We start from the raw sequence: 24,025 nt of genomic DNA on the forward strand, positions 1-24,025 counted from the left end.
TAAAAATAGGTAGAAATTGAATTTTTGTCTAATTTTTTTTGTTGGATCTTGTTTTAGTGTATATTTGATGGAGGAGTCCTCAGATTGAAGAGAATAGTGATAGATTTGGAGTTGCCAAAAATTATCGTGACTAAACTTGAAACGGTCATAACTTTTGATAGAGAAGTCGGATGGAGACGCGTTAAAAATGAAAGTTGTTCGAAACGTGGTAACGAATCTAGTTGCCAATTCCCGAAGGACAAGGACCCCCACAACTCGCAGTCACGAAAAAGGTGAACTCATCATGGTTTGATTGTATAGGCCAGGAAGAAGAACAAAACACAAAAAAGAAGTGCAACACGAAGACTTCCCAGGAGGTCACCCATCCTAGTACTACTCTCGCCCAAGCGCGCTTAACTGCGGAGTTCTGATGGGATCCAGTGCATTAGTGCTGGTATGATCGCACCTGTCAAGTGCAGCGCGATCAATGGCTATATGGGTTTGCAAGTGGGCTTCAGTTTCAAATGGTTAAACACAAAATGGGTCTTGAGATATACAAGATGGACGAACAAGGTAAGACGAATTTTGTAAAATGCATTAAGAATAGGTAGAAATTGAATTTTTGTCTAATTTTTTTTGTGGGATCTTGTTTTAGTGTATATTTGATGGAGGAGTCCTCAGATTGAAGAGAATAGTGATAGATTTGGAGTTGCCAAAAATTATCGTGACTAAACTTCAAACGGTCATAACTTTTGATAGAGAAGTCGGATGGAGACGCGTTAAAAATGAAAGTTGTTCGAAACGTGGTAACGAATCTAGTTGCCAATTCCCGAAGGACAAGGACCCCCACAACTCGCAGTCACGAAAAAGGTGAACTCATCATGGTTTGATTGTATAGGCCAGGAAGAAGAACAGAACACAAAAATGAAGTGCAACACGAGGACTACCCAGGAAGTCACTCATCCTAGTACTACTCTCGCCCAGGCACGCTTCACTGCGAAGTTCTGATGGGATCCGGTGCATTAGTGTTGGTATGATCGCATCTGTCAAGTGCAGCGCGATCAATGCCTATATGGGTTTGCAAATGGGCTTCAGTTTCAAATGGTTAAACACAAAATGGGTCTTGAGATATACAAGATGGACGAACAAGGTAAGACGATTTTTGTAAAATGCATTAAAAATAGGTAGAAATTGAATTTTTGTCTAATTTTTTTTGTGGGATCTTGTTTTAGTGTATATTTGATAGAGGAGTCCTCAGATTGACGAGAATAGTGATAGTTTTGGAGTTGCCAAAAATTATCGTGACTAAACTTCAAACGGTCATAACTTTTGATAGAGAAGTCGGATGGAGACGCGTTAAAAATGAAAGTTGTTCGAAACGTGGTAACGAATCTAGTTGCCAATTCCCGAAGGACAAGGACCCCCACAACTCGCAGTCACGAAAAAGGTGAACTCATCATGGTTTGATTGTATAGGCCAGGAAGAAGAACAGAACACAAAAAAGAAGTGCAACACGAGGACTTCCCAAGAGGTCACCAATCCTAGTACTACTCTCGCCCAAGCACGCTTCACTGCGGAGTTCTGATGGGATCCGGTGCATTAGTGCTGGTATGATCGCACCTGCCAAGTGCAGCGCGATCAATGCCTATATGGGTTTGCAAGTGGGCTTCAGTTTCAAATGGTTAAACACAAAATGGGTCTTGAGATATACAAGATGGACGAACAAGGTAAGACGATTTTTGTAAAATGCATTAAAAATAGGTAGAAATTGAATTTTTGTCTAATTTTTTTGTGGGATCTTGTTTTAGTGTATATTTGATGGAGGAGTCCTCAGATTGAAGAGAATAGTGATAGATTTGGAGTTGCCAAAAATTATCGTGACTAAACTTCAAACGGTCATAACTTTTGATAGAGAAGTCGGATGGATACGCGTTAAAAATGAAAGTTGTTCGAAACGTGGTAACGAATCTAGTTGCCAATTCCCGAAGGACAAGGACCCCCACAACTCGCAGTCACGAAAAAGGGGAACTCATCATGGTTTGATTGTATAGGCCACGAAGAAGAACAGAACACAAAAAAGAAGTGCAACACGAGGACTTCCCAGGAGGTCACCCATCCTAGTACTACTCTCGCCCAAGCACGCTTACCTGCGGAGTTCTGATGGGATCCGGTGCATTAGTGCTGGTATGATCGCACTTGCCAAGTGCATCGCGATCAATGCCTATATGGGTTTGCAAGTGGGCTTCAGTTTCAAATGGTTAAACACAAAATGGGTCTTGAGATATACAAGATGGACGAACAAGGTAAGACGATTTTTGTAAAATGCATTAAAAATAGGTAGAAATTGAATTTTTGTCTAATTTTTTTTGTGGGATCTTGTTTTAGTGTATATTTGATGGAGGAGTTCTCAAATTGAAGAGAATAGTGATAGATTTGGAGTTGCAAAAAATTATCGTGACTAAACTTCAAACGGTCATAACTTTTGATAGAGAAGTCGAATGGATACGCGTTAAAAATGAAAGTTGTTCGAAACGTGGTAACGAATCTAGTTGCCAATTCCCGAAGGACAAGGACCCCCACAACTCGCAGTCACGAAAAAGGGGAACTCATCATGGTTTGATTGTATAGGCCAGGAAGAAGAACAGAACACAAAAAAGAAGTGCAACACGAGGACTTCCCAGGAGGTCACCAATCCTAGTACTACTCTCGCCCAAGCACGCGTACCTGCGGAGTTCTGATTGGATCCGGTGCATTAGTGCTGGTATGATCGCACCTGTCAAGTGCAGCGCGATCAATGCCTATATGGGTTTGCAAGTGGGCTTCAGTTTCAAATGGTTAAACACGAAATGGGTCTTCAGATATACAAGATGGACGAACAAGGTAAGACGATTTTTGTAAAATGCATTAAAAATAGGTAGAAATTGAATTTTTGTCTAATTTTTTTTGTGGGATCTTGTTTTAGTGTATATTTGATGGAGGAGTCCTCAGATTGAAGAGAATAGTGATAGATTTGGAGTTGCCAAAAATTATCGTGACTAAACTTCAAACGGTCATAACTTTTGATAGAGAAGTCGGATGGAGACGCGTTAAAAATGAAAGTTGTTCGAAACGTGGTAACGAATCTAGTTGCCAATTCCCGAAGGACAAGGACCCCCACAACTCACAGTCACGAAAAAGGTGAACTCATCATGGTTTGATTGTATAGGCCAGGAAGAAGAACAGAACACAAAAAAGAAGTGCAACACGAGGACTTCCCAGGAGGTCACCCATCCTAGTACTATTTTCGCCCAACCACGCTTAACTGCGGAGTTCTGATGGGAGCCGGTGCATAAGTGCTGGTATGATCGCACCTGTCAAGTTTAGCGCGACCAATGCCTATATGGGTTTGCAAGTGGGCTTCAGTTTCAAATGGTTAAACACGAAATGTGTCTTGAGATATACAAGATGGACGAACAAGGTAAGACGATTTTTGTAAAATGCATTAAAAATAGGTAGAAATTGAATTTTTGTCTAATTTTTTTTGTGGGATCTTGTTTTAGTGTATATTTGATGGAGGAGTCCTCAGATTGAAGAGAATAGTGATAGATTTGGAGTTGCCAAAAATTATCGTGACTAAACTTCAAACGGTCATAACTTTTGATAGAGAAGTCGGATGGAGACGCGTTAAAAATGAAAGTTGTTCGAAACGTGGTAACGAATCTAGTTGCCAATTCCCGAAGGACAAGGACCCCCACAACTCGCAGTCACGAAAAAGGTGAACTCATCATGGTTTGATTGTATAGGCCAGGAAGAAGAACAGAACACAAAAAAGAAGTGCAACACGAGGACTTCCCAGGAGGTCACCCATCCTAGTACTATTTTCGCCCAACCACGATTAACTGCGGAGTTCTGATGGGAGCCGGTGCATTAGTGCTGGTATGATCGCACCTGTCAAGTGTAGCGCGATCAATGCCTATATGGGTTTGCAAGTGGGCTTCAGTTTCAAATGATTAAACACGAAATGGGTCTTGAGATATACAAGATGGACGAACAAGGTAAGACGATTTTTGTAAAATGCATTAAAAATAGGTAGAAATTGAATTTTTGTCTAATTTTTTTTGTGGGATCTTGTTTTAGTGTATATTTGATGGAGGAGTCCTCAGATTGAAGAGAATAGTGATAGATTTGGAGTTGCCAAAAATTATCGTGACTAAACTTGAAACGGTCATAACTTTTGATAGAGAAGTCGGATGGAGACGCGTTAAAAATGAAAGTTGTTCGAAACCTGGTAACGAATCTAGTTGCCAATTCCCGAAGGACAAGGACCCCCACAACTCGCAGTCACGAAAAAGGTGAACTCATCATGGTTTGATTGTATAGGCCAAGAAGAAGAACAGAACACAAAAAAGAAGTGCAACACGAGGACTTCCAAGGAGGTCACCCATCCTAGTACTACTCTCGCCCAAGCACGCTTCACTGCGGAGTTCTGATGGGATCCGGTGCATTAGTGCTGGTATGATCGCACCTGTCAAGTGCAACGCGATCAATGCCTATATGGGTTTGCAAGTGGGCTTCAGTTTCAAATGGTTAAACACAAAATGGGTCTTGAGATATACAAGATGGACGAACAAGGTAAGACGAATTTTGTAAAATGCATTAAGAATAGGTAGAAATTGAATTTTTGTCTAATTTTTTTTGTGGGATCTTGTTTTAGTGTATATTTGATGGAGGAGTCCTCAGATTGAAGAGAATAGTGATAGATTTGGAGTTGCCAAAAATTATCGTGACTAAACTTCAAACGGTCATAACTTTTGATAGAGAAGTCGGATGGAGACGCGTTAAAAATGAAAGTTGTTCGAAACGTGGTAACGAATCTAGTTGCCAATTCCCGAAGGACAAGGACCCCCACAACTCGCAGTCACGAAAAAGGTGAACTCATCATGGTTTGATTGTATAGGCCAGGAAGAAGAACAGAACACAAAAAAGAAGTGCAACACGAGGACTTCCCAGGAGGTCCCCCATCCTAGTACTACTCTCGCCCAAGCACGCTTCACTGCGGAGTTCTGATGGGATCCGGTGCATTAGTGCTGGTATGATCGCACCTGTCAAGTGCAGCGCGATCAATGCCTATATGGGTTTGCAAGTGGGCTTCAGTTTCAAATGGTTAAACACGAAATGGGTCTTGAGATATACAAGATGAACGAACAAGGTAAGACGATTTTTGTAAAATGCATTAAAAATAGGTAGAAATTGAATTTTTCTCTAATTTTTTTTGTGGGATCTTGTTTTAGTGTATATTTGATGGAGGAGTCCTCAGATTGAAGAGAATAGTGATAGATTTGGAGTTGCCAAAAATTATCGTGACTAAACTTCAAACGGTCATAACTTTTGATAGAGAAGTCGGATGGAGACGCGTTAAAAATGAAAGTTGTTCGAAACGTGGTAACGAATCTAGTTGCCAATTCCCGAAGGACAAGGACCCCCACAACTCGCAGTCACGAAAAAGGTGAACTCATCATGGTTTTATTGTATAGGCCAGGAAGAAGAACAGAACACAAAAAAGAAGTGCAACACGAGGACTTCCCAGGAGGTCACGCATCCTAGTACCACTCTCGCCCAAGCACGCTTCACTGCGGAGTTCTGATGGGATCCGGTGCATTAGTGCTGGTATGATCGCACCTGTCAAGTGCAGCGCGATCAATGCCTATATGGGTTTGCAAGTGGGCTTTAGTTTCAAATGGTTAAACACGAAATGGGTCTTGAGATATACAAGATGGACGAACAAGGTAAGACGATTTTTGTAAAATGCATTAAAAATAGGTAGAAATTGAATTTTTCTCTAATTTTTTTTGTGGGATCTTGTTTTAGTGTATATTTGAGGGAGGAGTCCTCAGATTGAAGAGAATAGTGATAGATTTGGAGTTGCCAAAAATTATCGTGACTAAACTTCAAACGGTCATAACTTTTGATAGAGAAGTCGGATGGAGACGCGTTAAAAATGAAAGTTGTTCGAAACGTGGTAACGAATCTAGTTGCCAATTCCCGAAGGAGAAGGACCCCCACAACTCGCAGTCACGAAAAAGGTGAACTCATCATGGTTTGATTGTATAGGCCAGGAAGAAGAACAGAACACAAAAAAGAAGTGCAACACGAGGACTTCCCAGGAGGTCACCAATCCTAGTACCACTCTCGCCCAAGCACGCTTCACTGCAGAGTTCTGATGGGATCCGGTGCATTAGTGCTGGTATGATCGCACCTGTCAAGTGCAGCGCGATCAATGCCTATATGGGTTTGCAAGTGGGCTTCAGTTTCAAATGGTTAAACACAAAATGGGTCTTGAGATATACAAGATGGACGAACAAGGTAAGACGATTTTTGTAAAATGCATTAAAAATAGGTAGAAATTGAATTTTTGTCTAATTTTTTTTGTGGGATCTTGTTTTAGTGTATATTTGATGGAGGAGTCCTCAGATTGAAGAGAATAGTGATAGATTTGGAGTTGCCAAAAATTATCGTGACTAAACTTGAAACGGTCATAACTTTTGATAGAGAAGTCGGATGGAGACGCGTTAAAAATGAAAGTTGTTCGAAACGTGGTAACGAATCTAGTTGCCAATTCCCGAAGGACAAGGACCCCCACAACTCGCAGTCACGAAAAAGGTGAACTCATCATGGTTTGATTGTATAGGCCAGGAAGAAGAACAGAACACAAAAAAGAAGTGCAACACGAGGACTTCCAAGGAGGTCACCCATCCTAGTACTACTCTCGCCCAAGCACGCTTCACTGCGGAGTTCTGATGGGATCCGGTGCATTAGTGCTGGTATGATCGCACCTGTCAAGTGCAACGCGATCAATGCCTATATGGGTTTGCAAGTGGGCTTCAGTTTCAAATGGTTAAACACAAAATGGGTCTTGAGATATACAAGATGGACGAACAAGGTAAGACGATTTTTGTAAAATGCATTAAAAATAGGTAGAAATTGAATTTTTCTCTAATTTTTTTTGTGGGATCTTGTTTTAGTGTATATTTGATGGAGGAGTCCTCAGATTGAAGAGAATAGTGATAGATTTGGAGTTGCCAAAAATTATCGTGACTAAACTTCAAACGGTCATAACTTTTGATAGAGAAGTCGGATGGAGACGCGTTAAAAATGAAAGTTGTTCGAAACGTGGTAACGAATCTAGTTGCCAATTCCCGAAGGACAAGGACCCCCACAACTCGCAGTCACGAAAAAGGTGAACTCATCATGGTTTGATTGTATAGGCCAGGAAGAAGAACAGAACACAAAAAAGAAGTGCAACACGAGGACTTCCCAGGAGGTCCCCCATCCTAGTACTACTCTCGCCCAAGCACGCTTCACTGCGGAGTTCTGATGGGATCCGGTGCATTAGTGCTGGTATGATCGCACCTGTCAAGTGCAACGCGATCAATGCCTATATGGGTTTGCAAGTGGGCTTCAGTTTCAAATGGTTAAACACGAAATGGGTCTTGAGATATACAAGATGGACGAACAAGGTAAGACGATTTTTGTAAAATGCATTAAAAATAGGTAGAAATTGAATTTTTCTCTAATTTTTTTTGTGGGATCTTGTTTTAGTGTATATTTGATGGAGGAGTCCTCAGATTGAAGAGAATAGTGATAGATTTGGAGTTGCCAAAAATTATCGTGACTAAACTTCAAACGGTCATAACTTTTGATAGAGAAGTCGGATGGAGACGCGTTAAAAATGAAAGTTGTTCGAAACGTGGTAACGAATCTAGTTGCCAATTCCCGAAGGACAAGGACCCCCACAACTCGCAGTCACGAAAAAGGTGAACTCATCATGGTTTGATTGTATAGGCCAGGAAGAAGAACAGAACACAAAAAAGAAGTGCAACACGAGGACTTCCCAGGAGGTCCCCCATCCTAGTACTACTGTCGCCCAAGCACGCTTCACTGCGGAGTTCTGATGGGATCCGGTGCATTAGTGCTGGTATGATCGCACCTGTCAAGTGCAGCGCGATCAATGCCTATATGGGTTTGCAAGTGGGCTTCAGTTTCAAATGGTTAAACACAAAATGGGTCTTGAGATATACAAGATGGACGAACAAGGTAAGACGATTTTTGTAAAATGCATTAAAAATAGGTAGAAATTGAATTTTTGTCTAATTTTTTTTGTGGGATCTTGTTTTAGTGTATATTTGATGGAGGAGTCCTCAGATTGAAGAGAATAGTGATAGATTTGGAGTTGCCAAAAATTATCGTGACTAAACTTCAAACGGTCATAACTTTTGATCGAGAAGTCGGATGGAGACGCGTTAAAAATGAAAGTTGTTTGAAACGTGGTAACGAATCTAGTTGCCAATTCCCGAAGGACAAGGACCCCCACAACTCGCAGTCACGAAAAAGGTGAACTCATCATGGTTTGATTGTATAGGCCAGGAAGAAGAACAGAACACAAAAAAGAAGTGCAACACGAGGACTTCCCAGGAGGTCACCCATCCTAGTACCACTCTCGCCCAAGCACGCTTCACTGCGGAGTTCTGATGGGATCCGGTGCATTAGTGCTGGTATGATCGCACCTGTCAAGTGCAGCGCGATCAATGCCTATATGGGTTTGCAAGTGGGCTTCAGTTTCAAATGGTTAAACACAAAATGGGTCTTGAGATATACAAGATGGACGAACAAGGTAAGACGATTTTTGTAAAATGCATTAAAAATAGGTAGAAATTGAATTTTTGTCTAATTTTTTTTGTGGGATCTTGTTTTAGTGTATATTTGATGGAGGAGTCCTCAGATTGAAGAGAATAGTGATAGATTTGGAGTTGCCAAAAATTATCGTGACTAAACTTCAAACGGTCATAACTTTTGATAGAGAAGTCGGATTGATGTGATTCCAATAGCCACATAGAGCAAGATTCTTGACACTTTGAGGAATCACCTTGAGCTGGAAAATGTAGAGGCACTTTCTTAGAAGTTGGATCATGGTTCTAAGATCAAGAACTCACCAATAACAAGTACCAAATCCCAAACTCATTTGGATGAACCAAATATTGTCAAATTGAATCAACAAAGGAATAGAAACTAGATTAACCGAACAGAATTAAGCTACTAAACAAAAGAACCGAACAGAATTTAAAAACAAAACAGAATATAGGTGCTGAAAATAGAAAAACCGAAAGCTAGACAACTCAAAACACAAGGTAACATGAACAATTGAAGAAGAAGAAAGGAAGGAGAAGAGAATGCTCATGAAGATGGAAGATAGGTTGGATGATCACGCCACTAGAAGTATGGATGCTCCTAGATGAGTGTGGAAGCCGCCACTTGAGGAAACCATGGTCCTTCAAGATAAGACTAGAGAAGAAGCTCAAAGCTCTCCAAATGCTCACTCCAATTTTGAGTATAGTTTCTTTAGATGAATTCAAATCTGAAATTTACAAGGAAGGAACCTCTATTTATAGCCTAAGGTGCTGAAAAAGAAAGCTAAAACAATTCAAAATTCCCTCCTAATTCAAACTAGAACCGGCGCCTATTTGCAAAGCAAGAAAGGTGTGATCCTTTCCTTCACTTTGGCACCCCCTATTCTACTTCTACACCTATCTACTAATACACCCCCCTAAAGATCCTAACTAAAGCCGAAAAGATGCTATAACAAAAGAGGTTTCTAAGGTTTCCCTCTAAGCACCTTCAACTAAAGACACTACAAAAAGAGAAAATAAATGTCCTCTAGCTCCCAAGGCTTTGAACATGCTTCTTGTAATCCTTTGAGGTGGACTTTGACCTCCATGGGCGTCCTCCATTTGTGCCTCCACCTCTTCTTGAGCTTGATGAGTGGCCTCCATGTTCTCTTGGGCTTGATCTCCATCACGGATGGAGACGCGTTAAAAATGAAAGTTGTTCGAAACGTGGTAACGAATCTAGTTGCCAATTCCCGAAGGACAAGGACCCCCACAACTCGCAGTCACGAAAAAGGTGAACTCATCATGGTTTGATTGTATAGGCCAGGAAGAAGAACAGAACACAAAAAATAAGTGCAACACGAGGACTTCCCAGGAGGTCACCCATCCTAGTACTACTCTCGCCCAAGCACGCTTCACTGCGGAGTTCTGATGGGATCCGGTGCATTAGTGCTGGTATGATCGCACCTGTCAAGTGCAGCGCGATCAATGCCTATATGGGTTTGCAAGTGGGCTTCAGTTTCAAATGGTTAAACACAAAATGGGTCTTGAGATATACAAGATGGACGAACAATGTAAGACGATTTTTGTAAAATGCATTAAAAATAGGTAGAAATTGAATTTTTGTCTAATTTTTTTTGTGGGATCTTGTTTTAGTGTATATTTGATGGAGGAGTCCTCAGATTGAAGAGAATAGTGATAGATTTGGAGTTGCCAAAAATTATCGTGACTAAACTTCAAACGGTCATAACTTTTGATAGAGAAGTCGGATGGAGACGCGTTAAAAATGAAAGTTGTTCGAAACGTGGTAACGAATCTAGTTGCCAATTCCCGAAGGACAAGGACCCCCACAACTCGCAGTCACGAAAAAGGTGAACTCATCATGGTTTGATTGTATAGGCCAGGAAGAAGAACAGAACACAAAAAAGAAGTGCAACACGAGGACTTCCCAGGAGGTCACCCATCCTAGTACTACTCTCGCCCAAGCACGCTTCACTGCGGAGTTCTGATGGGATCCGGTGCATTAGTGCTGGTATGATCGCACCTGTCAAGTGCAGCGCGATCAATGCCTATATGGGTTTGCAAGTGGGCTTCAGTTTCAAATGGTTAAACACAAAATGGGTCTTGAGATATACAAGATGGATGAACAAGGTAAGACGATTTTTGTAAAATGCATTAAAAATAGGTAGAAATTGAATTTTTGTCTAATTTTTTTTGTGGGATCTTGTTTTAGTGTATATTTGATGGAGGAGTCCTCAGATTGAAGAGAATAGTGATAGATTTGGAGTTGCCAAAAATTATCGTGACTAAACTTCAAACGGTCATAACTTTTGATAGAGAAGTCGGATGGAGACGCGTTAAAAATGAAAGTTGTTCGAAACGTGGTAACGAATCTAGTTGCCAATTCCCGAAGGACAAGGACCCCCACAACTCGCAGTCACGAAAAAGGTGAACTCATCATGGTTTGATTGTATAGGCCAGGAAGAAGAACAGAACACAAAAAAGAAGTGCAACACGAGGACTTCCCAGGAGGTCACCCATCCTAGTACTACTCTCTCCCAAGCGCGCATGACTGCGGAGTTCTGATGGGATCCGGTACTTTAGTGCTGGTATGATCGCACCTGTCAAGTGCAGCGCGATCAATGCCTATATGGGTTTGCAAGTGGGCTTCAGTTTCAAATGGTTAAACACAAAATGGGTCTTGAGATATACAAGATGGACGAACAAGGTAAGACGATTTTTGTAAAATGCATTAAAAATAGGTAGAAATTGAATTTTTGTCTAATTTTTTTTGTGGGATCTTGTTTTAGTGTATATTTGATGGAGGAGTCCTCAGATTGAAGAGAATAGTGATAGATTTGGAGTTGCCAAAAATTATCGTGACTAAACTTCAAACGGTCATAACTTTTGATAGAGAAGTCGGATGGAGACGCGTTAAAAATGAAAGTTGTTCGAAACGTGGTAACGAATCTAGTTGCCAATTCCCGAAGGACAAGGACCCCCACAACTCGCAGTCACGAAAAAGGTGAACTCATCATGGTTTGATTGTATAGGCCAGGAAGAAGAACAGAACACAAAAAAGAAGTGCAACACGAGGACTTCCCAGGAGATCACCCATCCTAGTACTAATTTCGCCCAACCACGCTTAACTGCGGAGTTCTAATGGGAGCCAGTGCAATAGTGCTGGTATGATCGCACCTGTCAAGTGTAGCGCGATCAATGCCTATATGGGTTTGCAAGTGGGCTTCAGTTTCAAATGGTTAAACACAAAATGGGTCTTGAGATATACAAGATGGACGAACAAGGTAAGACGATTTTTGTAAAATGCATTAAAAATAGGTAGAAATTGAATTTTTGTCTAATTTTTTTTGTGGGATCCTTTTTTAGTGTATATTTGATGGAGGAGTCCTCAGATTGAAGAGAATAGTGATAGATTTGGAGTTGCCAAAAATTATCGTGACTAAACTTCAAACGGTCATAACTTTTGATAGAGAAGTCGGATGGAGACGCGTTAAAAATGAAAGTTGTTCGAAACGTGGTAACGAATCTAGTTGCCAATTCCCGAAGGACAAGGACCCCCACAACTCGCAGTCACGAAAAAGGTGAACTCATCATGGTTTGATTGGATAGGCCAGGAAGAAGAACAGAACACAAAAAAGAAGAGCAACACGAGGACTTCCCCGGAGGTCATACATCCTAGTACTACTCTCGCCCGAGAGGGCTTAACTGCGAAGTTCTGATGGGATCCGGTGCATTAGTGCTGGTATGATCGCACCTGTCAAGTGCAGCGCGATCAATGCCTATATGGGTTTGCAAGTGGGCTTCAGTTTCAAATGGTTAAACACAAAATGGGTCTTGAGATATACAAGATGGACGAACAAGGTAAGACGATTTTTGTAAAATGCATTAAAAATAGGTAGAAATTGAATTTTTGTCTAATTTTTTTTGTGGGATCTTGTTTTAGTGTATATTTGATGGAGGAGTCCTCAGATTGAAGAGAATAGTGATAGATTTGGAGTTGCCAAAAATTATCGTGACTAAACTTCAAACGGTCATAACTTTTGATAGAGAAGTCGGATGGAGACGCGTTAAAAATGAAAGTTGTTCGAAACGTGGTAACGAATCTAGTTGCCAATTCCCGAAGGACAAGGACCCCCACAACTCGCAGTCACGAAAAAGGTGAACTCATCATGGTTTGATTGTATAGGCCAGGAAGAAGAACAGAACACAAAAAAGAAGTGCAACACGAGGACTTCCCAGGAGGTCACCCATCCTAGTACTACTCTCGCCCAAGCACGCTTCACTGCGGAGTTCTGATGGGATCCGGTGCATTAGTGCTGGTATGATCGCACCTGTCAAGTGCAGCGCGATCAATGCCTATATGGGTTTGCAAGTGGGCTTCAGTTTCAAATGGTTAAACACAAAATGGGTCTTGAGATATACAAGATGGACGAACAAGGTAAGACGATTTTTGTAAAATGCATTAAAAATAGGTAGAAATTGAATTTTTGTCTAATTTTTTTTTGTGGGATCTTGTTTTAGTGTATATTTGATGGAGGAGTCCTCAGATTGAAGAGAATAGTGATAGATTTGGAGTTGCCAAAAATTATCGTGACTAAACTTCAAACGGTCATAACTTTTGATAGAGAAGTCGGATGGAGACGCGTTAAAAATGAAAGTTGTTCGAAACGTGGTAACGAATCTAGTTGCCAATTCCCGAAGCACAAGGACCCCCACAACTCGCAGTCACGAAAAAGGTGAACTCATCATGGTTTGATTGTATAGGCCAGGAAGAAGAACAGAACACAAAAAATAAGTGCAACACGAGGACTTCCCAGGAGGTCACCCATCCTAGTACTACTCTCTCCCAAGCGCGCATGACTGCGGAGTTCTGATGGGATCCGGTGCTTTAGTGCTGGTATGATCGCACCTGTCAAGTGAAGCGCGATCAATGCCTATATGGGTTTGCAAGTGGGCTTCAGTTTCAAATGGTTAAACACAAAATGGGTCTTGAGATATACAAGATGGACGAACAAGGTAAGACGATTTTTGTAAAATGCATTAAAAATAGGTAGAAATTGAATTTTTGTCTAATTTTTTTTGTGGGATCTTGTTTTAGTGTATATTTGATGGAGGAGTCCTCAGATTGAAGAGAATAGTGATAGATTTGGAGTTGCCAAAAATTATCGTGACTAAACTTCAAACGGTCATAACTTTTGATAGAGAAGTCGGATGGAGACGCGTTAAAAATGAAAGTTGTTCGAAACGTGGTAACGAATCTAGTTGCCAATTCCCGAAGGACAAGGACCCCCACAACTCGCAGTCACGAAAAAGGTGAACTCATCATGGTTTGATTGTATAGGCCAGGAAGAAGAACAGAACACAAAAAAGAAGTGCAACACGAGGACTTCCCAGGAGGTCACCCATCCTAGTACTAATTTCGCCCAACCACGCTTAACTGCGGAGTTCTAATGGGAGCCAGTGCATTAGTGCTGGTATGATCGCACCTGTCAAGTGTAGCGCGATCAATGCCCCTATGGGTTTGCAAGTGGGCTTCAGTTTCAAATGGTTAAACACAAAATGGGTCTTGAGATATACAAGATGGACGAACAAGGTAAGACGATTTTTGTAAAATGCATTAAAAATAGGTAGAAATTGAATTTTTGTCTAATTTTTTTTTGTGGGATCTTGTTTTAGTGTATATTTGATGGAGGAGTCCTCAGATTGAAGAGAATAGTGATAGATTTGGAGTTGCCAAAAATTATCGTGACTAAACTTCAAACGGTCATAACTTTTGATAGAGAAGTCGGATGGAGACGCGTTAAAAATGAAAGTTGTTCGAAACGTGGTAACGAATCTAGTTGCCAATTCCCGAAGGACAAGGACCCCCACAACTCGCAGTCACGAAAAAGGTGAACTCATCATGGTTTGATTGGATAGGCCAGGAAGAAGAACAGAACACAAAAAAGAAGAGCAACACGAGGACTTCCCCGGAGGTCATACATCCTAGTACTACTCTCGCCCGAGAGGGCTTAACTGCGGAGTTCTGATGGGATCCGGTGCATTAGTGCTGGTATGATCGCACCTGTCAAGTGCAGCGCGATCAATGCCTATATGGGTTTGCAAGTGGGCTTCAGTTTCAAATGGTTAAACACAAAATGGGTCTTGAGATATACAAGATGGACGAACAAGGTAAGACGATTTTTGTAAAATGCATTAAAAATAGGTAGAAATTGAATTTTTGTCTAATTTTTTTTTGTGGGATCTTGTTTTAGTGTATATTTGATGGAGGAGTCCTCAGATTGAAGAGAATAGTGATAGATTTGGAGTTGCCAAAAATTATCGTGACTAAACTTCAAACGGTCATAACTTTTGATAGAGAAGTCGGATGGAGACGCGTTAAAAATGAAAGTTGTTCGAAATGTGGTAACGAATCTAGTTGCCAATTCTCGAAGGACAAGGACCCCCACAACTCGCAGTCACGAAAAAGGTGAACTCATCATGGTTTGATTGTATAGGCCAGGAAGAAGAACAGAACACAAAAAAGAAGTGCAACACGAGGACTTCCCAGGAGGTCACCCATCCTAGTGTAAGACGATTTTTGTAAAATGCATTAAAAATAGGTAGAAATTGAATTTTTGTCTAATTTTTTTTTGTGGGATCTTGTTTTAGTGTATATTTGATGGAGGAATCCTCAAATTGAAGAGAATAGTGATAGATTTGGAGTTGCCAAAAATTATCGTGACTAAACTTCAAACGGTCATAACTTTTGATAGAGAAGTCGGATGGAGACGCGTTAAAAATGAAAGTTGTTCGAAACGTGGTAACGAATCTAGTTGCCAATTCCCGAAGGACAAGGACCCCCACAACTCGTAGTCACGAAAAAGGTGAACTCATCATGGTTTGATTGTATAGGCCAGGAAGAAGAACAGAACACAAAAAAGAAGTGCAACACGAGGACTTCCCAAGAGGTCACCCATCCTAGTACTACTCTCGCCCAAGCACGCTTGACTGCGGAGTTCTGATGCGATCCGGTGCATTAGTGCTGGTATGATCGCACATGTCAAGTGCAGCGCGATCAATGCCTATATGGGTTTGCAAGTGGGCTTCAGTTTCAAATGGTTAAACACAAAATGGGTCTTGAGATATACAAGATGGACGAACAAGGTAAGACGATTTTTGTAAAATGCATTAAAAATAGGTAGAAATTGAATTTTTGTCTAATTTTTTTTTGTGGGATCTTGTTTTAGTGTATATTTGATGGAGGAGTCCTCAGATTGAAGAGAATAGTGATAGATTTGGAGTTGCCAAAAATTATCGTGACTAAACTTCAAACGGTCATAACTTTTGATAGAGAAGTCGGATGGAGACGCGTTAAAAATGAAAGTTGTTCGAAACGTGGTAACGAATCTAGTTGCCAATTCCCGAAGGACAAGGACCCCCACAACTCGCAGTCACGAAAAAGGTGAACTCATCATGGTTTGATTGTATAGGCCAGGAAGAAGAACAGAACACAAAAAAGAAGTGCAACACGAGGACTTCCCAGGAGGTCACCCATCCTAGTACTACTCTCGCCCAAGCACGCTTAGCTGCGGAGTTCTGATGGGATCTGGTGCATTAGTGCTGGTATGATCGCACCTGTCAAGTGCAGCGCGATCAATGCCTATATGGGTTTGCAAGTGGGCTTCAGTTTCAATTGGTTAAACACAAAATTGGTCTTGAGATATACAAGATGGACGAACAAGGTAAGACGATTTTTGTAAAATGCATTAAAAATAGGTAGAAATTGAATTTTTGTCTAATTTTTTTTTGTGGGATCTTGTTTTAGTGTATATTTGATGGAGGAGTCCTCAGATTGAAGAGAATAGTGATAGATTTGGAGTTGCCAAAAATTATCGTGACTAAACTTCAAACGGTCATAACTTTTGATAGAGAAGTCGGATGGAGACGCGTTAAAAATGAAAGTTGTTCGAAACGTGGTAACGAATCTAGTTGCCAATTCCCGAAGGACAAGGACCCCCACAACTCGCAGTCACGAAAAAGGTGAACTCATCATGGTTTGATTGTATAGGCCAGGAAGAAGAACAGAACACAAAAAAGAAGTGCAACACGAGGACTTCCCAGGAGGTCACCCATCGTAGTACTACTCTCGCCCATGCACCCTTAACTGCGGAGTTCTGATGTGATCCGGTGCATTAGTGCTGGTATGATCGCACCTGTCAAGTGCATTGCGATCAATGCCCCTATGGGTTTGAGAGTGGGCTTCAGTTTCAAATGGTTAAACACAAAATGGGTCTTGAGATATACAAGATGGACGAACAAGGTAAGACGATTTTTGTAAAATGCATTAAAAATAGGTAGAAATTGAATTTTTGTCTAATTTTTTTTTGTGGGATCTTTTTTTAGTGTATATTTGATGGAGGAGTCCTCAGATTGAAGAGAATAGTGATAGATTTGGAGTTGCCAAAAATTATCGTGACTAAACTTCAAACGGTCATAACTTTTGATAGAGAAGTCGGATGGAGACGCGTTAAAAATGAAAGTTGTTCGAAACGTGGTAACGAATCTAGTTGCCAATTCCCGAAGGACAAGGACCCCCACAACTCGCAGTCACGAAAAAGGTGAACTCATCATGGTTTGATTGTATAGGCCAGGAAGAAGAACAGAACACAAAAAAGAAGTGCAACACGAGGACTTCCCAGGAGGTCACCAATCCTAGTACTACTCTCGCCCATGCCCCCTTAACTGCGGAGTTCTGATGGGATCCGGTGCATTAGTGCTGGTATGATCGCACCTGTCAAGTGCAGCGCGATCAATGCCCCTATGGGTTTGAGAGTGGGCTTCAGTTTCCAATGGTTAAACACAAAATGGGTCTTGAGATATACAAGATGGACGAACAAGGTAAGACGATTTTTGTAAAATGCATTAAAAATAGGTAGAAATTGAATTTTTGTCTAATTTTTTTTTGTGGGATCTTGTTTTAGTGTATATTTGATGGAGGAGTCCTCAGATTGAAGAGAATAGTGATAGATTTGGAGTTGCCAAAAATTATCGTGACTAAACTTCAAACGGTCATAACTTTTGATAGAGGAGTCGGATGGAGATGCGTTAAAAATGAAAGTTGTTCGAAACGTGGTAACGAATCTAGTTGCCAATTCCCGAAGGACAAGGACCCCCACAACTCGCAGTCACGAAAAAGGTGAACTCATCATGGTTTGATTGTATAGGCCAGGAAGAAGAACAGAACACAAAAAAGAAGTGCAACACGAGGACTTCCCAGGAGGTCACCCATCCTAGTACTACTCTCGCCCAAGCGCGCTTGACTGCGGAGTTCTGATGGGATCCGGTGCATTAGTGCTGGTATGATCGCACCTGTCAAGTGCAGCGCGATCAATGCCTATATGGGTTTGCAAGTGGGCTTCAGTTTCAAATGGTTAAACACAAAATGGGTCTTGAGATATACAAGATGGACGAACAAGGTAAGACGATTTTTGTAAAATGCATTAAAAATAGGTAGAAATTGAATTTTTGTCTAATTTTTTTTGTGGGATCTTGTTTTAGTGTATATTTGATGGAGGAGTCCTCAGATTGAAGAGAATAGTGATAGATTTGGAGTTGCCAAAAATTATCGTGACTAAACTTCAAACGGTCATAACTTTTGATAGAGAAGTCGGATGGAGACGCGTTAAAAATGAAAGTTGTTCGAAACGTGGTAACGAATCTAGTTGCCAATTCCCGAAGGACAAGGACCCCCACAACTCGCAGTCACGAAAAAGGTGAACTCATCATGGTTTGATTGTATAGGCCAGGAGGAAGAACAGAACACAAAAAAGAAGTGCAACACGAGGATTTCCCAGGAGGTCACCCATCCTAGTACTACTTTCGCCCAAGCGCGCTTAACTGCGGAGTTCTGATGGGATCCGGTGCATTAGTGCTGGTATGATCGCACCTGTCAAGTGCAGCGCGATCAATGCCTATATGGGTTTGCAAGTGGGCTTCAGTTTCAAATGGTTAAACACAAAATGGGTCTTGAGATATACAAGATGGACGAACAAGGTAAGACGATTTTTGTAAAATGCATTAAAAATAGGTAGAAATTGAATTTTTGTCTATTTTTTTTTGTGGGATCTTGTTTTAGTGTATATTTGATGGAGGAGTCCTCACATTGAAGAGAATAGTGATAGATTTGGAGTTGCCAAAAATTATCGTGACTAAACTTCAAACGGTCATAACTTTTGATAGAGAAGTCGGATGGAGACGCGTTAAAAATGAAAGTTGTTCGAAACGTGGTAACGAATCTAGTTGCCAATTCCCGAAGGACAAGGACCCCCACAACTCGCAGTCACGAAAAAGGTGAACTCATCATGGTTTGATTGTATAGGCCAGGAAGAAGAACAGAACACAAAAAAGAAGTGCAACACGAGGACTTCCCAGGAGGTCACCCATCCTAGTACTACTCTCGCCCAAGCACGCTTAGCTGCGGAGTTCTGATGGGATCTGGTGCATTAGTGCTGGTATGATCGCACCTGTCAAGTGCAGCGCGATCAATGCCTATATGGGTTTGCAAGTGGGCTTCAGTTTCAAATGGTTAAACACAAAATGGGTCTTGAGATATACAAGATGGACGAACAAGGTAAGACGATTTTTGTAAAATGCATTAAAAATAGGTAGAAATTGAATTTTTGTCTAATTTTTTTTTGTGGGATCTTGTTTTAGTGTATATTTGATGGAGGAGTCCTCAGATTGAAGAGAATAGTGATAGATTTGGAGTTGCCAAAAATTATCGTGACTAAACTTCAAACGGTCATAACTTTTGATAGAGAAGTCGGATGGAGACGCGTTAAAAATGAAAGTTGTTCGAAACGTGGTAACGAATCTAGTTGCCAATTCCCGAAGGACAAGGACCCCCACAACTCGCAGTCACGAAAAAGGTGAACTCATCATGGTTTGATTGTATAGGCCAGGAAGAAGAACAGAACACAAAAAAGAAGTGCAACACGAGGACTTCCCAGGAGGTCACCCATCCTAGTACTACTCTCGCCCAAGCACGCTTCACTGCGGAGTTCTGATGGGATCCGGTGCATTAGTGCTGGTATGATCGCACCTGTCAAGTGCAGCGCGATCAATGCCTATATGGGTTTGCAAGTGGGCTTCAGTTTCAAATGGTTAAACACAAAATGGGTCTTGAGATATACAAGATGGACGAACAAGGTAAGACGATTTTTGTAAAATGCATTAAAAATAGGTAGAAATTGAATTTTTGTCTAATTTTTTTTGTGGGATCTTGTTTTAGTGTATATTTGATGGAGGAGTCCTCAGATTGAAGAGAATAGTGATAGATTTGGAGTTGCCAAAAATTATCGTGACTAAACTTCAAACGGTCATAACTTTTGATAGAGAAGTCGGATGGAGACGCGTTAAAAATGAAAGTTGTTCGAAACGTGGTAACGAATCTAGTTGCCAATTCCCGAAGGACAAGGACCCCCACAACTCGCAGTCACGAGAAAGGTGAACTCATCATGGTTTGTTTGTATAGGCCAGGAAGAAGAACAGAACACAAAAAAGAAGTGCAACACGAGGACTTCCCCGGAGGTCACCCATCCTAGTACTACTCTCGCCCAAGCAGTGGGATCCGGTGCATTAGTGCTGGTATGATCGCACCTGTCAAGTGCAGCGCGATCAATGCCTATATGGGTTTGCAAGTGGGCTTCAGTTTCAAATGGTTAAACACAAAATGGGTCTTGAGATATACAAGATGGACGAACAAGGTAAGACGATTTTTGTAAAATGCATTAAAAATAGATAGAAATTGAATTTTTGTCTAATTTTTTTTGTGGGATCTTGTTTTAGTGTATATTTGATGGAGGAGTCCTCAGATTGAAGAGAATAGTGATAGATTTGGAGTTGCCAAAAATTATCGTGACTAAACTTCAAACGGTCATAACTTTTGATAGAGAAGTCGGATGGAGACGCGCTAAAAATGAAAGTTGTTCGAAACGTGGTAACGAATCTAGTTGCCAATTCCCGAAGGACAAGGACCCCCACAACTCGCAGTCACGAAAAAGGTGAACTCATCATGGTTTGATTGTATAGGCCAGGAAGAAGAACAGAACACAAAAAAGAAGTGCAACACGAGGACTTCCCACGAGGTCACCCATCCTAGTACTACTCTCGCCCAAGCACGCTTCACTGCGGAGTTCTGATGGGATCCGGTGCATTAGTGCTGGTATGATCGCACCTGTCAAGTGCAGCACGACCAATGCCTATATGGGTTTGCAAGTGGGCTTCAGTTTCAAATGGTTAAACACAAAATGGGTCTTGAGATATACAAGATGGACGAACAAGGTAAGACGATTTTTGTAAAATGCATTAAAAATAGGTAGAAATTGAATTTTTGTCTAATTTTTTTTGTGGGATCTTGTTTTAGTGTATATTTGATGGAGGAGTCCTCAGATTGAAGAGAATAGTGATAGATTTGGAGTTGCCAAAAATTATCGTGACTAAACTTCAAACGGTCATAACTTTTGATAGAGAAGTCGGATGGAGACGCGCTAAAAATGAAAGTTGTTCGAAACGTGGTAACGAATCTAGTTGCCAATTCCCGAAGGACAAGGACCCCCACAACTCGCAGTCACGAAAAAGGTGAACTCATCATGGTTTGATTGTATAGGCCAGGAAGAAGAACAGAACACAAAAAAGAAGTGCAACACGAGGACTTCCCACGAGGTCACCCATCCTAGTACTACTCTCGCCCAAGCACGCTTCACTGCGGAGTTCTGATGGGATCCGGTGCATTAGTGCTGGTATGATCGCACCTGTCAAGTGCAGCGCGACCAATGCCTATATGGGTTTGCAAGTGGGCTTCAGTTTCAAATGGTTAAACACAAAATGGGTCTTGAGATATACAAGATGGACGAACAAGGTAAGACGATTTTTGTAAAATGCATTAAAAATAGGTAGAAATTGAATTTTTGTCTAATTTTTTTTGTGGGATCTTGTTTTAGTGTATATTTGATGGAGGAGTCCTCAGATTGAAGAGAATAGTGATAGATTTGGAGTTGCCAAAAATTATCGTGACTAAACTTCAAACGGTCATAACTTTTGATAGAGAAGTCGGATGGAGACGCGTTAAAAATGAAAGTTGTTCGAAACGTGGTAACGAATCTGGTTGCCTATTCCCGAATGACAAGGACCCCCACAACTCGCAGTCACGAAAAAGGTGAACTCATCATGGTTTGATTGTATAGGCCAGGAAGAAGAACAGAACACAAAAAAGAAGTGCAACACGAGGACTTCCCAGGAGGTCACCATTCCTAGTACTACTCTCGCCCAAGCACGCTTCACTGCGGAGTTCTGATGGGATCCGATGCATTAGTGCTGGTATGATCGCACCTGTCAAGTGCAGCGCGATCAATGCCTATATGGGTTTGCAAGTGGGTTTCAATTTCAAATGGTTAAACACAAAATGGGTCTTGAGATATACAAGATGGACGAACAAGGTAAGACGATTTTTGTAAAATGCATTAAAAATAGGTAGAAATTGAATTTTTGTCTAATTTTTTTTGTGGGATCTTGTTTTAGTGTATATTTGATGGAGGAGTCCTCAGATTGAAGAGAATAGTGATAGATTTGGAGTTGCCAAAAATTATCGTGACTAAACTTCAAACGGTCATAACTTTTGATAGAGAAGTCGGATGGAGACGCGTTAAAAATGAAAGTTGTTCGAAACGTGGTAACGAATCTAGTTGCCAATTCCCGAAGGACAAGGACCCCCACAACTCGCAGTCACGAGAAAGGTGAACTCATCATGGTTTGTTTGTATAGGCCAGGAAGAAGAACAGAACACAAAAAAGAAGTGCAACACGAGGACTTCCCCGGAGGTCACCCATCCTAGTACTACTCTCGCCCAAGCAGTGGGATCCGGTGCATTAGTGCTGGTATGATCGCACCTGTCAAGTGCAGCGCGATCAATGCCTATATGGGTTTGCAAGTGGGCTTCAGTTTCAAATGGTTAAACACAAAATGGGTCTTGAGATATACAAGATGGACGAACAAGGTAAGACGATTTTTGTAAAATGCATTAAAAATAGATAGAAATTGAATTTTTGTCTAATTTTTTTTGTGGGATCTTGTTTTAGTGTATATTTGATGGAGGAGTCCTCAGATTGAAGAGAATAGTGATAGATTTGGAGTTGCCAAAAATTATCGTGACTAAACTTCAAACGGTCATAACTTTTGATAGAGAAGTCGGATGGAGACGCACTAAAAATGAAAGTTGTTCGAAACGTGGTAACGAATCTAGTTGCCAATTCCCGAAGGACAAGGACCCCCACAACTCGCAGTCACGAAAAAGGTGAACTCATCATGGTTTGATTGTATAGGCCAGGAAGAAGAACAGAACACAACAAAGAAGTGCAACACGAGGACTTCCCACGAGGTCACCCATCCTAGTACTACTCTCGCCCAAGCACGCTTCACTGCGGAGTTCTGATGGGATCCGGTGCATTAGTGCTGGTATGATCGCACCTGTCAAGTGCAGCGCGACCAATGCCTATATGGGTTTGCAAGTGGGCTTCAGTTTCAAATGGTTAAACACAAAATGGGTCTTGAGATATACAAGATGGACGAACAAGGTAAGACGATTTTTGTAAAATGCATTAAAAATAGGTAGAAATTGAATTTTTGTCTAATTTTTTTTGTGGGATCTTGTTTTAGTGTATATTTGATGGAGGAGTCCTCAGATTGAAGAGAATAGTGATAGATTTGGAGTTGCCAAAAATTATCGTGACTAAACTTCAAACGGTCATAACTTTTGATAGAGAAGTCGGATGGAGACGCGTTAAAAATGAAAGTTGTTCGAAACGTGGTAACGAATCTGGTTGCCTATTCCCGAAGGACAAGGACCCCCACAACTCGCAGTCACGAAAAAGGTGAACTCATCATGGTTTGATTGTATAGGCCAGGAAGAAGAACAGAACACAAAAAAGAAGTGCAACACGAGGACTTCCCACGAGGTCACCCATCCTAGTACTACTCTCGCCCAAGCACGCTTCACTGCGGAGTTCTGATGGGATCCGGTGCATTAGTGCTGGTATGATCGCACCTGTCAAGTGCAGCGCGACCAATGCCTATATGGGTTTGCAAGTGGGCTTCAGTTTCAAATGGTTAAACACAAAATGGGTCTTGAGATATACAAGATGGACGAACAAGGTAAGACGATTTTTGTAAAATGCATTAAAAATAGGTAGAAATTGAATTTTTGTCTAATTTTTTTTGTGGGATCTTGTTTTAGTGTATATTTGATGGAGGAGTCCTCAGATTGAAGAGAATAGTGATAGATTTGGAGTTGCCAAAAATTATCGTGACTAAACTTCAAACGGTCATAACTTTTGATAGAGAAGTCG

At 41.2% G+C, this 24,025-nt stretch overlaps 25 non-coding genes and 12 pseudogenes across 25 annotated transcripts; all 37 read right to left on the bottom strand.

The window, feature by feature from the left end:
- Positions 1-328: 328 nt before the first annotated feature.
- LOC150026730 (5S ribosomal RNA) lies at positions 329-447 on the bottom strand. Its single transcript, XR_016522194.1, has one exon. It is a non-coding gene; the product is annotated as a 5S ribosomal RNA (ribosomal RNA).
- Positions 448-905: 458 nt separating this feature from the next.
- LOC150026731 (5S ribosomal RNA) lies at positions 906-1,024 on the bottom strand (annotated as a pseudogene).
- Positions 1,025-1,482: 458 nt separating this feature from the next.
- On the bottom strand, positions 1,483-1,601 carry LOC150026732 (5S ribosomal RNA). The gene has a single exon (XR_016522184.1). It is a non-coding gene; the product is annotated as a 5S ribosomal RNA (ribosomal RNA).
- A 457-nt stretch (positions 1,602-2,058) lies between these two features.
- Positions 2,059-2,177, bottom strand: LOC150026733 (5S ribosomal RNA). The gene has a single exon (XR_016522757.1). It is a non-coding gene; the product is annotated as a 5S ribosomal RNA (ribosomal RNA).
- A 458-nt stretch (positions 2,178-2,635) lies between these two features.
- Positions 2,636-2,754, bottom strand: LOC150026734 (5S ribosomal RNA; annotated as a pseudogene).
- A 458-nt stretch (positions 2,755-3,212) lies between these two features.
- LOC150026735 (5S ribosomal RNA) lies at positions 3,213-3,331 on the bottom strand (annotated as a pseudogene).
- Positions 3,332-3,789: 458 nt separating this feature from the next.
- Positions 3,790-3,908, bottom strand: LOC150026736 (5S ribosomal RNA; annotated as a pseudogene).
- Positions 3,909-4,366: 458 nt separating this feature from the next.
- LOC150026737 (5S ribosomal RNA) lies at positions 4,367-4,485 on the bottom strand. Its single transcript, XR_016522053.1, has one exon. It is a non-coding gene; the product is annotated as a 5S ribosomal RNA (ribosomal RNA).
- Positions 4,486-4,943: 458 nt separating this feature from the next.
- LOC150026738 (5S ribosomal RNA) lies at positions 4,944-5,062 on the bottom strand. Its single transcript, XR_016521909.1, has one exon. It is a non-coding gene; the product is annotated as a 5S ribosomal RNA (ribosomal RNA).
- Positions 5,063-5,520: 458 nt separating this feature from the next.
- On the bottom strand, positions 5,521-5,639 carry LOC150026739 (5S ribosomal RNA). The gene has a single exon (XR_016522233.1). It is a non-coding gene; the product is annotated as a 5S ribosomal RNA (ribosomal RNA).
- Positions 5,640-6,097: 458 nt separating this feature from the next.
- Positions 6,098-6,216, bottom strand: LOC150026740 (5S ribosomal RNA; annotated as a pseudogene).
- Positions 6,217-6,674: 458 nt separating this feature from the next.
- LOC150026741 (5S ribosomal RNA) lies at positions 6,675-6,793 on the bottom strand. Its single transcript, XR_016522054.1, has one exon. It is a non-coding gene; the product is annotated as a 5S ribosomal RNA (ribosomal RNA).
- A 458-nt stretch (positions 6,794-7,251) lies between these two features.
- On the bottom strand, positions 7,252-7,370 carry LOC150026742 (5S ribosomal RNA). Its single transcript, XR_016521910.1, has one exon. It is a non-coding gene; the product is annotated as a 5S ribosomal RNA (ribosomal RNA).
- Positions 7,371-7,828: 458 nt separating this feature from the next.
- Positions 7,829-7,947, bottom strand: LOC150026743 (5S ribosomal RNA). Its single transcript, XR_016522206.1, has one exon. It is a non-coding gene; the product is annotated as a 5S ribosomal RNA (ribosomal RNA).
- A 458-nt stretch (positions 7,948-8,405) lies between these two features.
- LOC150026744 (5S ribosomal RNA) lies at positions 8,406-8,524 on the bottom strand. The gene has a single exon (XR_016522001.1). It is a non-coding gene; the product is annotated as a 5S ribosomal RNA (ribosomal RNA).
- A 1,447-nt stretch (positions 8,525-9,971) lies between these two features.
- Positions 9,972-10,090, bottom strand: LOC150026745 (5S ribosomal RNA). Its single transcript, XR_016522825.1, has one exon. It is a non-coding gene; the product is annotated as a 5S ribosomal RNA (ribosomal RNA).
- A 458-nt stretch (positions 10,091-10,548) lies between these two features.
- On the bottom strand, positions 10,549-10,667 carry LOC150026746 (5S ribosomal RNA). The gene has a single exon (XR_016522595.1). It is a non-coding gene; the product is annotated as a 5S ribosomal RNA (ribosomal RNA).
- A 458-nt stretch (positions 10,668-11,125) lies between these two features.
- On the bottom strand, positions 11,126-11,244 carry LOC150026747 (5S ribosomal RNA; annotated as a pseudogene).
- Positions 11,245-11,702: 458 nt separating this feature from the next.
- On the bottom strand, positions 11,703-11,821 carry LOC150026748 (5S ribosomal RNA; annotated as a pseudogene).
- A 458-nt stretch (positions 11,822-12,279) lies between these two features.
- Positions 12,280-12,398, bottom strand: LOC150026749 (5S ribosomal RNA; annotated as a pseudogene).
- A 458-nt stretch (positions 12,399-12,856) lies between these two features.
- On the bottom strand, positions 12,857-12,975 carry LOC150026750 (5S ribosomal RNA). The gene has a single exon (XR_016522596.1). It is a non-coding gene; the product is annotated as a 5S ribosomal RNA (ribosomal RNA).
- Positions 12,976-13,434: 459 nt separating this feature from the next.
- Positions 13,435-13,553, bottom strand: LOC150026751 (5S ribosomal RNA; annotated as a pseudogene).
- Positions 13,554-14,011: 458 nt separating this feature from the next.
- On the bottom strand, positions 14,012-14,130 carry LOC150026752 (5S ribosomal RNA; annotated as a pseudogene).
- Positions 14,131-14,589: 459 nt separating this feature from the next.
- LOC150026753 (5S ribosomal RNA) lies at positions 14,590-14,708 on the bottom strand (annotated as a pseudogene).
- Positions 14,709-15,564: 856 nt separating this feature from the next.
- LOC150026754 (5S ribosomal RNA) lies at positions 15,565-15,683 on the bottom strand. Its single transcript, XR_016522140.1, has one exon. It is a non-coding gene; the product is annotated as a 5S ribosomal RNA (ribosomal RNA).
- Positions 15,684-16,142: 459 nt separating this feature from the next.
- On the bottom strand, positions 16,143-16,261 carry LOC150026755 (5S ribosomal RNA). The gene has a single exon (XR_016521974.1). It is a non-coding gene; the product is annotated as a 5S ribosomal RNA (ribosomal RNA).
- A 459-nt stretch (positions 16,262-16,720) lies between these two features.
- On the bottom strand, positions 16,721-16,839 carry LOC150026756 (5S ribosomal RNA). The gene has a single exon (XR_016522077.1). It is a non-coding gene; the product is annotated as a 5S ribosomal RNA (ribosomal RNA).
- Positions 16,840-17,298: 459 nt separating this feature from the next.
- On the bottom strand, positions 17,299-17,417 carry LOC150026757 (5S ribosomal RNA). The gene has a single exon (XR_016522253.1). It is a non-coding gene; the product is annotated as a 5S ribosomal RNA (ribosomal RNA).
- A 459-nt stretch (positions 17,418-17,876) lies between these two features.
- LOC150026758 (5S ribosomal RNA) lies at positions 17,877-17,995 on the bottom strand. Its single transcript, XR_016522060.1, has one exon. It is a non-coding gene; the product is annotated as a 5S ribosomal RNA (ribosomal RNA).
- Positions 17,996-18,453: 458 nt separating this feature from the next.
- LOC150026759 (5S ribosomal RNA) lies at positions 18,454-18,572 on the bottom strand. The gene has a single exon (XR_016522150.1). It is a non-coding gene; the product is annotated as a 5S ribosomal RNA (ribosomal RNA).
- A 458-nt stretch (positions 18,573-19,030) lies between these two features.
- On the bottom strand, positions 19,031-19,149 carry LOC150026760 (5S ribosomal RNA). Its single transcript, XR_016521975.1, has one exon. It is a non-coding gene; the product is annotated as a 5S ribosomal RNA (ribosomal RNA).
- Positions 19,150-19,608: 459 nt separating this feature from the next.
- On the bottom strand, positions 19,609-19,727 carry LOC150026761 (5S ribosomal RNA). Its single transcript, XR_016522597.1, has one exon. It is a non-coding gene; the product is annotated as a 5S ribosomal RNA (ribosomal RNA).
- A 1,015-nt stretch (positions 19,728-20,742) lies between these two features.
- On the bottom strand, positions 20,743-20,861 carry LOC150026762 (5S ribosomal RNA). Its single transcript, XR_016522625.1, has one exon. It is a non-coding gene; the product is annotated as a 5S ribosomal RNA (ribosomal RNA).
- A 458-nt stretch (positions 20,862-21,319) lies between these two features.
- On the bottom strand, positions 21,320-21,438 carry LOC150026763 (5S ribosomal RNA). The gene has a single exon (XR_016522626.1). It is a non-coding gene; the product is annotated as a 5S ribosomal RNA (ribosomal RNA).
- Positions 21,439-21,896: 458 nt separating this feature from the next.
- LOC150026764 (5S ribosomal RNA) lies at positions 21,897-22,015 on the bottom strand (annotated as a pseudogene).
- A 1,015-nt stretch (positions 22,016-23,030) lies between these two features.
- Positions 23,031-23,149, bottom strand: LOC150026765 (5S ribosomal RNA). The gene has a single exon (XR_016522628.1). It is a non-coding gene; the product is annotated as a 5S ribosomal RNA (ribosomal RNA).
- A 458-nt stretch (positions 23,150-23,607) lies between these two features.
- Positions 23,608-23,726, bottom strand: LOC150026766 (5S ribosomal RNA). The gene has a single exon (XR_016522629.1). It is a non-coding gene; the product is annotated as a 5S ribosomal RNA (ribosomal RNA).
- Positions 23,727-24,025: the final 299 nt, after the last annotated feature.

This window comes from Phaseolus vulgaris, chromosome 6, assembly GCF_051622355.1.
Source record: "Phaseolus vulgaris cultivar YP4 chromosome 6, ASM5162235v1, whole genome shotgun sequence".
Taxonomy (NCBI): Eukaryota; Viridiplantae; Streptophyta; class Magnoliopsida; order Fabales; family Fabaceae; genus Phaseolus; species Phaseolus vulgaris.